Consider the following 15,676-nt stretch of genomic DNA (forward strand, 5'->3'; position numbering starts at 1 on the left):
GTTTTCAGGGATTTTGCAAGCCACAGTTGTTGGTAGCTTGAACTCTGTCGTGGTGGTTGTATTTACACCACGGGAATCTGCCGACACTACAGACACTACCAATCAGCTCCACCCCACCCAGCCAGTGTACCACCCACTGTTATGGGAGGAGACAGCTGCTAGTCGAGTAGTCACAGCAATGACTGGGAAGTTGGTGCTATGTATCACGGAGGAGAGGTCTGCGGTGTTGAGAGACCTTGTAACCGAGAGGTTGGACCTTGTCCAGGAGGTCAGGGAGAGCTCCCTGAGCAAGTGACAGGTGAGCCGCAGCCTGAAGGGACAGGAGCAGTGACCTGGATGAGGAGGGGTTTGGGGGTCCTGAGTAGTGATCTCGAGGGCTGGGGCTGGAGCACAGAGTGTGCAACAGGATGTGCCCGAAAGGGAAGAGTTTTTAGCAGTGGGCAGCATGAGCAGATTTGCATTATAATGAGATTACTGTGACTGCAGTGTGAACAGTGGATTATGGGGCAGGGTGGGGGCAGTGAAGAAGCTACTGCAGTGGTCCCAGCCAGAGATGATGGCAGCTTAGAGGAGGGAGGGGGCAGTGGAGAGCGACAGAAGAAAGTGGAGTAGAGTGATATGGGGGGGGGCGGGGGGCTGGGGAGGGGTGAAATCCAGAGGACTCAGCCTGGGACTGGATGTGGAGGGCAAGGGAAGGGAAGCTGTCAGGTACGTCTCCTGGTTGGTGGAGCTCTAGCACCCCACCGTGGGGTGATGGTCCTGCTCCACTCTGTGCAGGTGTGCCCACTGCTGGCTCATTTGGGGACCAGAGCACTGTCCTCAATCATGTGAACGGCTGCTGGACCAAAAACCTACATGGCAGAACCAGGATCAAAGAGAGGAAGCAAAAAAGGCGTTCGGTACCAGAAAGAACTTCCTGCAGATTGTCCATTCTGAATAGTCTGCTCCAGGAGGCAATGAGCTCCTCAGAGCTGGAGATGTCAAAGTGGAAGCTGGATGCAGCACACGGCAGGGACACCGTCGGGGGGAGTTAGGGATGGGTTTTCCCAATCATGAGAGTCAGAGAGAGCACAGGTTCCTGGAAAAACCTTGCCTCATTATTACCACCATCCTTTTTTTAATAAGTCTGCCTCAAGAATCTCAATTCTTCACCTTTTGTTGGACCGTGCCATTAGCCACGCACTTGTGCAGGACCCTCCCAGCACTGGAGTTTGGCCATCTGACTTGCTTTGGCCACTAGAGCGAGGAAGAAGAGATGACGTGTGAGTTCCAAGCCTCGAGAGACTGTATTTCTGTTCACCTGCTTCTTCGAAAGGATGTTTCTGGTCAGTGTGCTGGTCCAGGAGGAAAACAAGGTACACACAGAGCAGAACTGCCCCAGCTGGGGTGCCCCCAGACAAACCCAGACTGAAGCAGAGCCTGCAGCACCCCACAGAGGGATGAGCAAACCCAGCCCAGACCAGCCCACCTCCCGCCTCCTGACTTAAAAGCTGTAATAGTCAGTGCCTGTTGTTTTGAGCCACTGAGTATAGGGGAGGCTTACACGCTTTTGTTCAAGTCCTTCCCTTTCTTGAACACCCCCGTTTGCTCATCCGACAGAGCTCATTCCCTCAAGCCCAGATTAATGCTCACCTTCTTCATGAATTCTAAAATGCTTTCTCCACCTCTAAACTCTCAGGGCTCCTTGATGACTGAACCTTCCAGCATGAGGCATCATTTTGCCACCCTTCCACACCAGATCTAGGACATGCCCCCGGGGAAGGTCCCTGTAGAAACATTCTTCCCTAAATGCCCTCAGGGCTGGCTTCGGGCAAGGTCTTTACTGGTAAGGCTAGAATTCAGATGGAAGGATGGGGGAGGCCTGCTGGCAATACTGCCCTCCCCTTGACCTCTAGCAATCTCTAAGTCTTAGCTCCGTCTGCGTATCTTCTGCCACGATGTCTCTTTTATCGGAAGGAAATGCTGAAAGAACTGAAATGTTTGGATGAATGAGCGTGAGTAGATGATGACTCTGTCCGTATACTGTAGTAGATTGAATGATTGGTCGTGACTCTTCACTCCCCCGTAACCGTGTTTACATCCTCATTCTTGCCGCGGCCCCCTGATGGACAGACTGTCCTGCTCCTTGCCTTGGTTTTGGCCGCGGCCACGTGATTCACGCTGGCGGTTTGACACGTGCTTGCACAGTTGGGTTTGCCCTCTTACCTGCTGACACTGCTGTGAGAACACAGCCCACGTGGCTGCTGCCCCCCCAAGCCTCAGCCCCAGAAGGAGACAGTGGGGCTTGTTCCACAGCCAAAGCTGACCGATATGCTTATCACAGGCTGTGCTTGGGCCCTCACGCACCCCTTCTCTGTCATGCTGCGTGACACCACTGTGGGGTAGGGATGGTAATATCTTTGTTCTACAGATAACAAAACTGAAGCTCAGAGACGTTGAGCACCTTGTCCAAACTCACACAGTGGAGCCAGAATTCGATCTCAGTTTTTTTATTATACTCTTTGACCTGCCAGGTTTGATTGCGGTCCTCTTCTAGCCAGTGATTTCACCCATATGAACTTTGTCTTTCCCTGTTTGATCTAAGAGAAAAAGGAGGGGACAGAGGAGGAAGTTCACGTCCTCTTCCTCACCTAAGCCTGAGAACATTAGTTCAAAACCTAGTCATTATATCCTGGATGCCAGCCTGGGAAGAGGAGCCCCCATCTGGGCCATTTCTGGAGGAGACTCTTTCTAAGTTTCCAAACCCTGATTTTACACTTGGACTCTGAGCTGCAGCTCTTCTGGAATTGGGCAGCATCTGTGTTATGAACGCAAGTGGTTCCTCACTTCTGAGTTTCCCTGTACTTGTACCTAATCTCCCCGTTATCCTGCCTCAGATGTCTAAAGCCAGTGGCATATCAAGATGTTTACATTTACCTACAGGTGGGGCTTCCAGAACCACTGCGTCCGGCAACAGGCTGTGTGTGCTCAGCGCCAGCGGCACCATTCACATTGTCACTCGAGAATTGTGCAACATGGTGGCCCTGATCCTGTTACGACACATGTCAACCCTGACCCTGGGTTACCCAGCTGGGAGACTGCTACGCTCCCCATGGGCCCCAGATATACATGCCTTATAGCTGTATATCAAGGTTCCTCAAATATTTCCTGTGATGACCATAAACTAAGAACTGAATGACTATTAACGATATGTCCAGCCCCAAATCATAGCTCTCTGGGTCCGTTTCTCTGGTAACAATGATATCCCAAGCAACATTTTCTACACCACTTTCTTTATTGTGATCCATTACCAAAAAAAAAAAAAAATTATTGGGGAACTTTTTTTTTTTTTTAAAGGAGGGTTCTTTTTTTAAAATTATTTATTTATTTATTTATTTATTATTTTTGGCTGTGTTGGGTCTTCATTTCTGTGCGAGGGCTTTCTCTAGTTGCGGCGAGCGGGGCCTCTCACTGTCGCGGCCTCTCTTGTGGCGGAGCACAGGCTCCAGACGCGCAGGCTCAGTAGGTGTGGCTCATGGGTCTAGTTGCTCCGCGGCATGTGGGATCTTCCCAGACCAGGGCTCGAACCCGTGTCCCCTGCATTGGCAGGCAGATTCTCAACCACTGCGCCACCAGGGAAGCCCTGGGGAACTTTTAAAGAAATTTTCCTTGTGCCCTAACACCCTCATCCCAGAGAGAGCCCACAGTGGCCCCTATGGTCTGCCATGCACTAAGCAAGGTGCTGAGTGCTGGTGATGGCTCAGAAGTGGTCTTGGCCTTTCAACAAGTTAAACATAATCTAGCATGGTGGGCACTCGAATGGAGGTGGAAACAAGGTCTTATGGGAGCATCCTAGGGGGTTGCATAAGACTTCAGGGAGGAGGTGACATTTGCACTAAGCCCTTGAAGTATGAGTAGGCGTTCAGGTGGGCAAAGGAGAGGAGGCTGTGTCAAGCAGAAGGAACAGTGTAGGCAAAGGCACGGAGGTGTGGAGATGCTCGGTGGGTTTGGGGGATGCCAGCTACCTAAAACAGAAGTGTCCAACAGAGCAGCCGCTGGCTGCACGTGGTTACCAAGTACTTTAAATGTAGCTGGTCCTACTGGAGATGTAAAACACATTCCAGATTTTGAAGACTTAGTGTAAAAAAGAAGAATGTAAGATAGCTCACCAATATTTTTAATATTGATTACATGTTGAAATGATAATTTTTTGGATTTGTGGGTGTGATATTGTGATTTATAAGAAATATGTATTTGATCATTCAGATGACCAAAATATAGTTCTCATATATATATGGTCTTCATCCACAGTTCCTGGCTCACAGCACTCAAAACCCTTGGAATTTCCTGAATGAAAAGGGCAACAGAAACATCTTTTGTCATATTTGGCCTCTTGTCCTCAGTCCCTGAAATCCTTGAGAGCCATAAAGTATCAGATACGGGTTCTTGTTATTCGTAACAAGTCTCTTTCCACCACAACTGGGTTTTTGTTAATGAGGTGACTTTTGGAAAACACCTAAAAATGAGGGCTGGTTGCCAGGGAACCAACCACTAACAGAGGGGTGGAACTTTCACTCCCACTCCCTGATCCCAGGGAGGGGAGAGGGGTTGGAGGTTGAATTAATCACTAATGGCCAATGAAGTGTGCGTATATAATGAAGCCTCCATAAAAACCCAAGTGGACGGGGTTGGGAGAACTTCTGAATCAGGGAACACAGGGAGACATCCTTCCCCATACCTTGCCCTATGCATCTCTTCTATCTGGCTGTTCCTTAGTTATATCCCTTTGTAATAAACCAATAATCTAGTAAGTAAACTGTTTCTCTGAGCTCTGTGAGCCACTCTAGCAAAGTAATCAAACACCAGGAGGGGGACGTGGGATCCTGCGATTTATAGCCTGTTGGTCAGAAGCACAGGTGACAGCCTGGACTTGTGATGGGCGTCTGAAATGGGGGAGGGTGCAGTCTTATGGGACAGAGCCCTTAACCTATGGACTCTGATGCTATCGCATCAGATAGTGTGGAATTGAGCTGAATGGTAGGACACCCAGCTGGTGTCTGAGAATTGCTTGGTGGGGTGGAAAAACGCCACACATATTGGAATTGGTGCTCAGGATCATCTATTGGGTTAAGTAAAATATAATATTAAAGTTAATCTCATCTTTCTCCTTATAGTTTTTAAATGTGGCTACTGGAATATTTTAAATTATTTATGTGACATATTTCTGTTAGCACCGGGCTAGAAAATCTGGAGCCGTAGAGGCCATAAATTCAGATTCGAGCCTTTAGTTCAGCTGTGGGCTGAAGTGAGCCTGTAAGCACGCCCGATTTGCTACATAGCTCAGAGTACCAGCCACTCACTGTTATATGGCAGCCAGCCTCTTCACGCTGTTACGTGCTCCGCCCAGTCCCTGAAGCATCTGTGCTTTAGATGCCGCTGTGAGCACCCGTGGGGGCCATACTCCCCAGAGTGGCAGCCAGAGCGTGAGTGTCCCAGCTTTTCTGCACCAGTGCTGTCCTGTTGAGATATAACGAGAAGAGGTCCAGACTCTCATTCTTGGGCTGCCTGGGGAAAAAGTTGGTCTATGCTGTAAACCCAATCTGAGTCCCAACCAAGTAAGCTCTCAGGGGCCTATTTGAGGTCTTGAATCAAAGCTATTGCCAAACCCAAGACAGACAGCTTCCCGCCCGAGGCTGAATATTCAGCCATGACTTAGAGATCAGGCCCCTCCTGTGGGCCATTTGCTTCTCATCAAGCTGTGAATTACGGAGTGCTGTGCCCATTTCTAAATGCCCATCTGTTCTCCTCTTTAGAGAATGGCAAGGGGACAGGTGTCTGTCACTGCCCCAAGTAGATTTTTCTCAACTGTCTTTCTTGCAGATTCCCTCATTCAGTTCACACCACAAATAGTGTGTGGTTTGTATTATCATCATCTCCAATTTATATTTGAACAAACTAGGCTGAAAGAGTTTGAATGGCCCACGTAGCTTGTAACTGGGGTTGCGGGAGCTTGGATTTGGGTCTCCTGGCTCCAAAGTCATCTTCCCATTGCCTGACCTGGCCTCAGCCTTGTTGTGTTATCTGACTTCCCAAGCTCCAGTCATGAAGCTCTGTGTTAGTTAAGAGAATGCTGGCGGCTGTAACACATAAACACTGAAATCCCAGTGCTTTCACACATTTGAGGTTTACTCTCAGTATGCAAAGCTCTATCAGATGTTTGACAGGCAGCCTTCCATGCAGTGATACAGGGACCCAGGTTCCACCCACGTTGGAGCTCTATTAATTTCAGCATGGGGCTCCCAGGATCTCTGCCGGTCACCTCCACGGCTGCCAAGACAAGACAGAATACCGCCGACATCCTGTTGGGGGATGCTGGGGATGGTGGTAAGCCACCTTGAGCCACATGGTTGAGAAAAACGCCCTAGGGATGGCAGAGCGCAAGAGCAGAGGCTGGGTCCCTGCATGCCTACACGGAGCTGAGTCACCATGCCAGCTGTGCGCTACCCGCCTCCAGGCTGTATGCAGGAGAAAGGGATTTCCGTCTCATTTAAGCCACTGTTGTTTTGGGTTCCTGTCCCATACAGCTGAACCTGTATCCTAAATACAGGGTGCCCACTCTTTTTGTCCACAGTAGGACTCTCACAAACAGTGGCTGGAAAAAGAGTTAGTCAGCCCACAAGCCCCGGCCCTTACCACAGGTGCTTAGGGAGTCAGCAGAGGGAGTAACAACCTTTTGGGCATATCATGACATTTTTTATTATGATAAAATAGGTATAACATAAATTTACCATTTTAACTGTTTTTAAGTGAACAGTTCAGAGGCATTAAGGACATTCACACTGTTGTGCAACCATCACCACCATCCATCTCCAGAACACTTTTCATCTTTCCAAACTGAAACTCTGTACCCATTAAACACTAACTCCCCCTTCTCCCTCCCTCAACCCCCTGGCAACCACTATTCTACTTTCTGTTTCTGTGACTTTGACTGCTCTAGGGACCTCATGTAACTGGAATCACGTAGTCTTTGTCCTTTTATGACTGGCTTATTTCACTTAGCACAATGTCCTCAAGGTTCATCCACGAGCCAGAATTTCCTTTTAAGACTGAATACTATTCTATTATATTGATGGATCATATTTTGTTTATCCATTCATTTGTTGATGGACACTTAGGTTGCTTCCACCTTTTGGCTATAGTGAGTAATGCTGCTGTGAACATGGGTGTGCAGATATCTGGGAGGAAAGAAAAGATCTCTTTGGGAAGGGGAAGAGAAAGTAGAAAAGGCACATTTATATCTTGGACCTGGAAGTAGTGTGTAACTTTTCAGCTCACATATCATTGGCAGGAACTAGTCATAGGGTGTACTAGTTATCTATTGCTACATAACAAATTACCCCAAAACTTAATAGCTTAAAACAATAAATACACAGTACCTTATGGTTTCTGTGGGTCAGGAAATAAGGAGCAGATTCACTGAGTAGTTCTGGCTTGGGGCTTCTCATGATGCTGCAGTCAAGAGATGGGCTGGGGCCGCAGTCGTCAGAAGGCTTGACGGGGCTAGAGGACCTGCTTCCAACATGATGCACTCACATGGCTGTTGGCAAAAGGCCTCAGTTGTTTGCCATGTAGATCTTTCCACAGGGCTGATTGTCTTCAGAATGTGTCAGCTGGTATTCTCCAAAGTAAGGGATCCAACCTAGCCTCAGAAATTATACACCATCATTTCTGTGATATTCTGCTGGTTACATAGGTCAGAGCTGTAGGTGACGCTCACTGGTGTAGTTCAGGCCCAAGTCTCAGAGAGACACCATTAGGGGAGAGGCATCACCAGGAAAAGTATGCATGGGGCTAAATTCAAGGATTGGGAGTCTGGGAAGCTGTATAGCATGTCAGATAAGAGCACTGGTTTTGGAGTCAGTAGCCTGGGTTCGAAATCCACTTAAAATTCTTCGTTCTTGGATGAACACTCACCTCTCAAGAGTCCAGTTTCCTGTATAACAGGAAAAAACAACATTTACCTCGTAGGATTATTAGGATTGCTGATCTAATCCAGTGTTTCCTAAACTTTGCTTTATCTGTGTCCTTAATGCTTTTTTCATATTTGTATGCCACCTATAGTGTTACCTAATATTTTTATATATTTTATAACATCTTTCTTGATATATAATTCACACAATACAACTCACCCATTTAAAGTATACAATTCAGTGGTTTTAATATATTCACAGCTGTGTAAGCATTACCATAATCAGTTTTTGAACACCCCAATTTTCATCACCCTAGAAAGAAACCCTGTACACTTTAGCAGTCACTCCCCACTTTTCCCCACCTCACCCCTCCTCCAGCCCTAGGAAACCACTGATCTACTTTCTATCTCTATAGATTTTCCCATTATGGATATTTCATATAAGTGAAATCATAAAAATATGTGGCCTTCTTTGTCCGGCTTTTTTCATTTAGCATAATGTTTTCAGGATTCATCCACATTGTAGCATTTATCAGCACTTTATATTTTATAGCTGGATAATCCATTGTGTGGATATGCCACATTTTATTTATCCATTTGTCTGTTGATGAACATCAGGATTGTTTTCAGTTTTTCACTATTATGACTAATGCTGTGAACATTCGTGTACAAGTTTTTGCATGGACATATGTGTTCAGTTCTCTTGGGTATACCTAGGAGTGGAATTACCCGGTCGTATGATAAATCTATGTTTAACCTTTTGAGGAACTGTTAGACTGTTGTACAAGGGTTACAATTTCTCCAACTCTTACTATTATTTTTTTTTATTGTAGCCATTCTACTTGGTGTGAAGTGGTAGCTCATTGTGGTTTTGATTTGCTTTTCCTTATTATAGACTCATTTTGTTTATATTTAAAGGAGACTTCACATTGCTACCCTAAGTGGAAAGACAGTATCATTTACCACAAGTAGTTGGTAACCTGCTAATAATGTAACTATCAGAATGACACTTGTCTGTGTATTGCATGCTGTAACTGATGTTTACTGCATTTTGGGAAATTCCAATATAGTCTATGTATATGTATAAATGTGAAGCTATCATTTTATTATTGTTTGTGAGTCATAGGCAAAGGCAGAAGAGGGTCTTTTGTTGTGTTTTTTTGTTTTTTGTTTCCAGGAAGAGGGTGGGGTGAGATTCAGAAGATCTGTATTAAAGAGGGAGGTCTGGCTAGTGCGAGGGAGCAGCCTTAGAAAACTGAAAACAACCAGAATGTGGATGGCGAGAATTTATGAAGTAGTGTTAAGTATAAAATCTGCTGGATGGCAGAGGTGAGAGCTCAGGGATTCTTTTCTCCAGTGTATGTTGATCTTAACTCTCTCTCGCATCCTTGCAAGGCAGGCTAAAGTATATATTCTTAGAGCTCATGGATGGTGAGGGGGCAGCGCTGGGTCTGATTCAGCCTTAGATATCCTGCCCTGCCCCCAATGCTGCAGCTCAGACATCTTGTGTGAGGAGGGCAGAGCTGGTTGGGGAGTCCTGACCTGGCAGCTGGGACTGAGGTTCAGAGGGTGCAGAAACTTGTCCAAGTTCATGGGCTTACAGACAGGAGACCTGGGACTAGAATCCGGGCCTCCTGATCCCCCTACCATTATTGTTTCTGGAAAGCTCTTCTTGGCTCTTTATTTCACCTGTTTGTATAGTGAGATGCCCACAGATTTTTTTGCTAATAGACTGAGCTTTGCTACTCACAGTGTGGTTCATGCCAGCAGCAGCAACAGCACCTGGGAGCTTATTAGAAATGCAGACTCTCGGGCTCCACCCAGACCTACTGAATCAGAATCTGCATTTTAACAAATCCCCAGGTAATTTGAATGCACATCAATGTTTCAGAAACACAGACTAAGATATTACTGTTGGGTTTATTCATCCAAAACCCTTATTTCGGCACCTACTATCTGCCAGGCTCTAGTAAGTGCTAAGCAAGCAGAGGGTCCCAGCCCAGTCAGTGAGACAGATGAGAAACCAGAGATCACAGACCTACCACTGACTTTTATTTATTTATTTACTGCTCGCTGAAACAGTAGTTGCTTTATTGATTTCCCTAAAGATGAATCGCTAAGAATTCAATGGTGGCTGCTGTGGGTGGTGTATGTCCGTCCAGCATGCTTTGCCTTTTGTCTTCTTCCAGATCATTTGGAAACTCCTCCCGTACTCATTTTTTTTAATTCAAAAATATTTATTGAGCACCTTTATATGCCAAGTCCTGTTCTAAACATTTGATACAGTGGTCAAGAAATCAGACAAAGCCCCTCTTTTCAAGGAGCTTCTTTATATTTCTAATAAAGAATGAAAAATAAATAATATCAAAGAGTAATAAGTCTTCTGGAGAAAAATCAAAGTGACAACAGGGTCAGGGAGGAGTGTTCTTTGGGTAGAATGGTAGAAGAAGGCCTCTCTGAAGATGTAACATTCCCACCCAGGACCTGAGAAGGAGCCAGTCCTTTGACATCTCAAGGAAGAGCAGTTGGTTGGTTTTGGTGGGGCTGTCACTCAAGGCGCTAGAGCTGCCCTCTGGCGACAGTGATTGGTACAAGGATGAGCATATGATCCCAAAAGAGCCAATAAGAGTCTTTCCTGGGGTTGATATATAGACATGGGGAGAAACCAGTTGCTAAAGAGATTTCTTTGTGACCTTCAACAAGTCTCTTCCCTTCTCTGTGCCTCATTTTACTCATCTGTGAAATAGAAGGATTAGACCACATGCCACTTCAGCCTCTGCTACCTCTAACTTGCAATTCTGACAGATCCTGCTTTTTGAAACAAAGTATCACAATGGTGGCTTCTTTGGGGGGTCTGTCCTCCCTCCTGCCTTCACAGATACATCTCAACAACAGTCTTAATAACTGAAGCTGACTCCTATTTGAAAATTTTAAATGGTCAGCCTCTGCCCAGCAGGGATTCTATCTTTTAGAAGTTTGTTGAGGTCCATCTACCATCCCTATATTTGTTTCACAACTGGAGGTTGGGAAGAAGGATCTAGGCTCAAATCCTAGTCTGCCTCTTATTCGTTAGGTGACCCTGAACAAGAATTGTAACTTCTCTGAGTCTCAATTTCTTCATCTGAAAAGTCAGTATAATAATAGCATCCATCTCGTGGAGCCCTTTTGAGAAGTAAATGAGCCTTCACAGGCACCTCTCATGCCCAGATCTGTGGTCTGTGGATCAATGTCCTCCTTTCCTGCTAGACTGTAAGCGGCATGGGGGCGTGAACTGGGACTGATTTTACGTACAGTACAGTTAGCCATTATTTTCTTTTATTACTGTTGAGAAAGTTATTGTTGATTTTTGTCCTTTTAAATAGCTATGCCAATCTGCTACCAAGATTATAGAAAGGCCTGGGGTAAGATAGGACTTTTTAGGGGTCTCTAGTAAAAGTGTTTGCATGGAGTACATGGGAATAGCAAGAGGAAAAGAGAACAGACATCTATTGAGCACCTCCAGTATGCCAGTCAGTGTGCTAGGAGCCTGTACATCCAGTGCCCATTAACCCCTCACCACAATCCCAAGAAGTGGGTAGGGTTGTTATCCCCATCAGGCAGATAAGAAATTGGAAGCTCAGAGAAGTTATGAAACTTGTCCAGGATAACACAGCTAACGAGTGACTCAGATGAAGTTCAAACCAGTCTGGCTCCAGGGCCAACTTCTTCCTACCTCTTCAAGATATAGTTCTTCAGAGGTGATAGGAAGAATCCATACTTGGTCAGGAGTCAGGGAAGTAGGTGTTCTCTGGTAATCAAGGAGGGGAAGAGAGACCTTGCATGTAAACTGAGGCAGAGCTTCTGTGCTGAGAGGGTGATCCTGGGCTGAAAACAGGGGGCATCTACCTGTGTGGTCCTGTAGTGACCAGATCTCAGGTACTGTTTGTTGAATGTCACTGCGTGCTATGCTCCATTTTTTAGCTTTACAAGCATCACTCACAGAAGTGCCAGGAAATAGGGATGTCGTAAGCCAGATCTTACAGATGGGGAAACAGGCTCAGAGAGGTAAAGCTATTTAGTGGAGGTCACACAGCTAGTAAGGAGCAGAACCCGGGTTTGAATACTTGTCTGCCTGATTCCAAAGCCCATGCTGTTTTACAGAACAAAACAAAACAAAGTAAATGCTGCCTTTTCTAGTGCAGGGTCTTCAGGGGTAAATCAATAGACCAAAAAAAAGGTGGACAGCAAAAGGGATCCCCAAATCACATGGGTGTCATCCACACACCCCTTCACATACTCAGACATGCTCCAGCCCACCTTTCCCGGGCCCTGTCACTACTGTAGGCAAGTGGGTCCCTTTCTGTGTGCCTGGACCCCTGGGAATCTGTGAAGACAGTGATGAGATTGGGCTAGTTTAAACATTTCAGCAACATTTCAGATTGCACACTTCCCTACATTAGGAAGATACCAGAAAACTCACACAGTAATTGCCTTTGTTGAGGGTAGCAGGAGGAAGTCTGTGCAGTAAGCAGACCTGTGTGTGCCAGTTTGCTTTCTACAAGTCACTTTGCCTGTCCTAAGCCTCGGTTTCCCTGTCTGTGAAATAGGATAATAGTAGCACTTTACTTCAGGGGCTGCTGTGGTGATTATCCAGGTTGAATGCTTAGCCCAGCGCTATAGAGTCAGTACACAATTAAGCATGTCACTTTGTAGGTGTGAGAGTGATTCTGGCAAGCTCAAGCTCATCAGAAGAGCTGACAGCCCATTATTTTTGTCTTGGATTAATAAAATATTATAGCACACAGTAATTGCTTTACCAGAGGTGTTGGGCAACAGTGGAGAAAACATGGGATTTAGAGCCAGCAGACTAAAGCTGAGTACCAGCCCTGCCTCTCCCTAGCTGTGTGACCCTGGGCAGTTCAGTCTACCCTGCAGGGCCTTGATCTCCCCTTCAAGGGGGTCTTGCTGTCCAGAAACAAGGAATGTGACCAGCAAGCAGCCTCCAGCTGTCACCTCTTTTAGGGTCTGCTTTAGCTGGAGAGAACCCCCTTGCCAAGGTCATGCCCTTCCCTGGGCAGTCTCATCTACTAAGTAAGTGAGGCAGGGGTATAAAGGTCCAGCCATATCTGCTGGCTCAGGGCGCTCTGGTGGTCAGAAAGACACCAGCTCTCCCCCGATCAGCCAAGGCTTCCTCAAGCTTTTGTCAGACCTCCACTTCACCTCTGCCCAACCCTGCTTTCTCTTTCTTCCTTCACAGGTATTGATCCCTAGTAAACATCTTGCACCCCAGACTCCATCTGGGCATCTACTTTTGGAGAACTCAACCTCCAACATTTGGTACCAGGGCTGGTCTGAGAAGGCAGGTGATAAGATGGGCTTTTGGAGCTAGATCACTTACTGCCTGGGTGGTAAGAGGGCCCCATCACCGGTGGGTGACAGAGCAGAGACAGCCCACTTGTTATATCTTTCACAAGTGGGGAATCAGAGGGTGGCTCTGTGGAAGGAAATGCACTAGCAGGTGTGGTGCATTGGGTAATTGACATGGATAGAGGACACTGTGGGATAAATGGGGTTGATGACCATGCCCAAGCACCCCTGAAGCTCTATACCCAGAGTCTATAGACATTTTTCCTTAAAGGGCCAAATAGCAAATATTTTAGACTTTGCAGCCTATGCAGTCTGTTGCAACACTCAGCTATCCTGTTGTGGCACAAAGCAGCAGTAGACAATATGCAAACAAATAAAACTTTCCAAAAACAGGCTGTGGGCAAGATTTAACCCATAGACTGTGGTTTGCTCATTCTTGCTATCTACTAAAGAAAAATACTGAACAGCTAAGGGTGACTAATGGACAAGTGGTTGCTTTTGAAGAAAGAAGCTTTCATTTTGTTTCCAGCAGCAGAGAGAAGAAAGCTGAGGGCCAAAGTCAGGACCCCAGGATGTGATAAAGTTAAAGACAGCTAAATGACCACCCCAACCAAATGCTCTTTCCAGAATTCTGTTGGTTTTCATCATGGCACTTTGCACACAGAGTCATTTTTTGTGGAATTGTGACATACATAAGAAAAATGTACAAGTCGTAAGTGCACAGCTGGGTAAATTTCACAGGGTGAGCCCCTCATAACCAGCACCCAGATCAAGTAACAGAACAGGACCAGCACCAGCAGTCCCCTCATGCCCCATCTCAGTCACTCCTGCTCCTAAGAGGACCACTACCCTGACTTTGAGCATGTGTAGATTACCCTTCCCTGCTTATGAACTTTATAGAAATGTAATCCTACTGTGTGTGATCTTTTGTGTCTAGCTGACTCTTTTACTCAGCATCATCAGGGTAAACTTCATCTATATGATTGTAGCTTGTTTGTTCCCATGGTGTGAATATTCTGCACTTCATTAATTCTATAGTTGATGGACATTTGAGTTGTTTCCACTTCTGGCCTCATATGAGGAGTGGTGCTGCTGTGAACATTTTTGTGTGTGTCTTGAACATGTGCACACATTCTTGTTGGATGTATTCCTAAGTAGAAATGCTGGATCATAGGGTACATGTATGTTTGATTTAATAGATCCTGCCAAAGAGTTTTCAAAAAGTTGCACAATTAACATTTTTACCAGCAATGTATGAGAGTCCTAATTGCTTTGCATTCTGGTCAACACTTAGTATTTTCTGCCTTTTTAATTTTAGCCATTCTGATGGGTGTATAATGGTATTGTATTGGGTTTTTAATTTACATTTTTATATTTCTTTGCACTTTTCACATGACTGTTGACAATTTAGATGTCCTCTTTTGTGAAATGCCTGTTCAGGTTGTGTGCCCATTTTTCCACTGGGTTTTTTGCCTATTTTTTTACTTGTAGGAGTTCCTGTTAAATTCTAGATATGAGTCTTGTCAGATACATGTATTACAAATATCTTCTCCCACTATGTGGCTTTCCTTTTTAATAACTTTAATGTTATGTGCTTTTGTTTTTAGTTGAAGAAATCTTTGCATACTTAAGGCCATATAGATATTTTCTTATGTTTTCTTCTAACAGTAATATTGTTTTATCTTTCATATTTAGATCCATTTATTTTTGTGTATGTGTATGATATGGGCTAGGAGAAGGATTCTTTTTTTTTTCCCCATATGGTAATCTAATTGCTCTGGCAGCATTTATTAAAAAGATCATTCTTTCCTCACTGAGTTGCAGTGACACCATTGTGTTACCATGAATGTGTGGATCTTTTATGGTCCCTCTGTTTTGTTCCATGGGTCTATTTGTCTGTCCTTGTGCTAATACTACACTGTCTTTATTGCTATAGTTTTTAACTACCAGTTGCAATCTGGTAACATAAGTCCTCCAACTTTGCTTGATTCTTCAAGATAGCTATCTAGATCCTTTCTGTTTCCATATATAGTTTAAAAATAATTTCTCAATTTCCATTAAAAACCAGTTAGGGGTTTTCATGGAGATCGCATTGAATGCATCACATGGAAGAGAATTAACATCTCGACAATATTGAGTCTTCCTATCTTGAACATGGAATTTCTCTCCATTTATTCAGTTCCTCTTTGCTCTCAATCATGTTTTGCAGTTTTCAATCTAGAGGTCTTAAACATCTTTTGGTAGATTTATTCTTAGGTATTTGACATTTTTGATGCTCTTATAGATGGTATTTTTAAATTTTTATTTTCCCATTTTTTGCTGCTAGTCTATGAAAATACATTGAAGCAGAATTGATTTTCTTACAGCTTTTTTGAGGTATAA

This window comes from Balaenoptera acutorostrata, chromosome 10 (genome assembly GCF_949987535.1).
Source record: "Balaenoptera acutorostrata chromosome 10, mBalAcu1.1, whole genome shotgun sequence".
NCBI lineage: Eukaryota > Metazoa > Chordata > Mammalia > Artiodactyla > Balaenopteridae > Balaenoptera > Balaenoptera acutorostrata.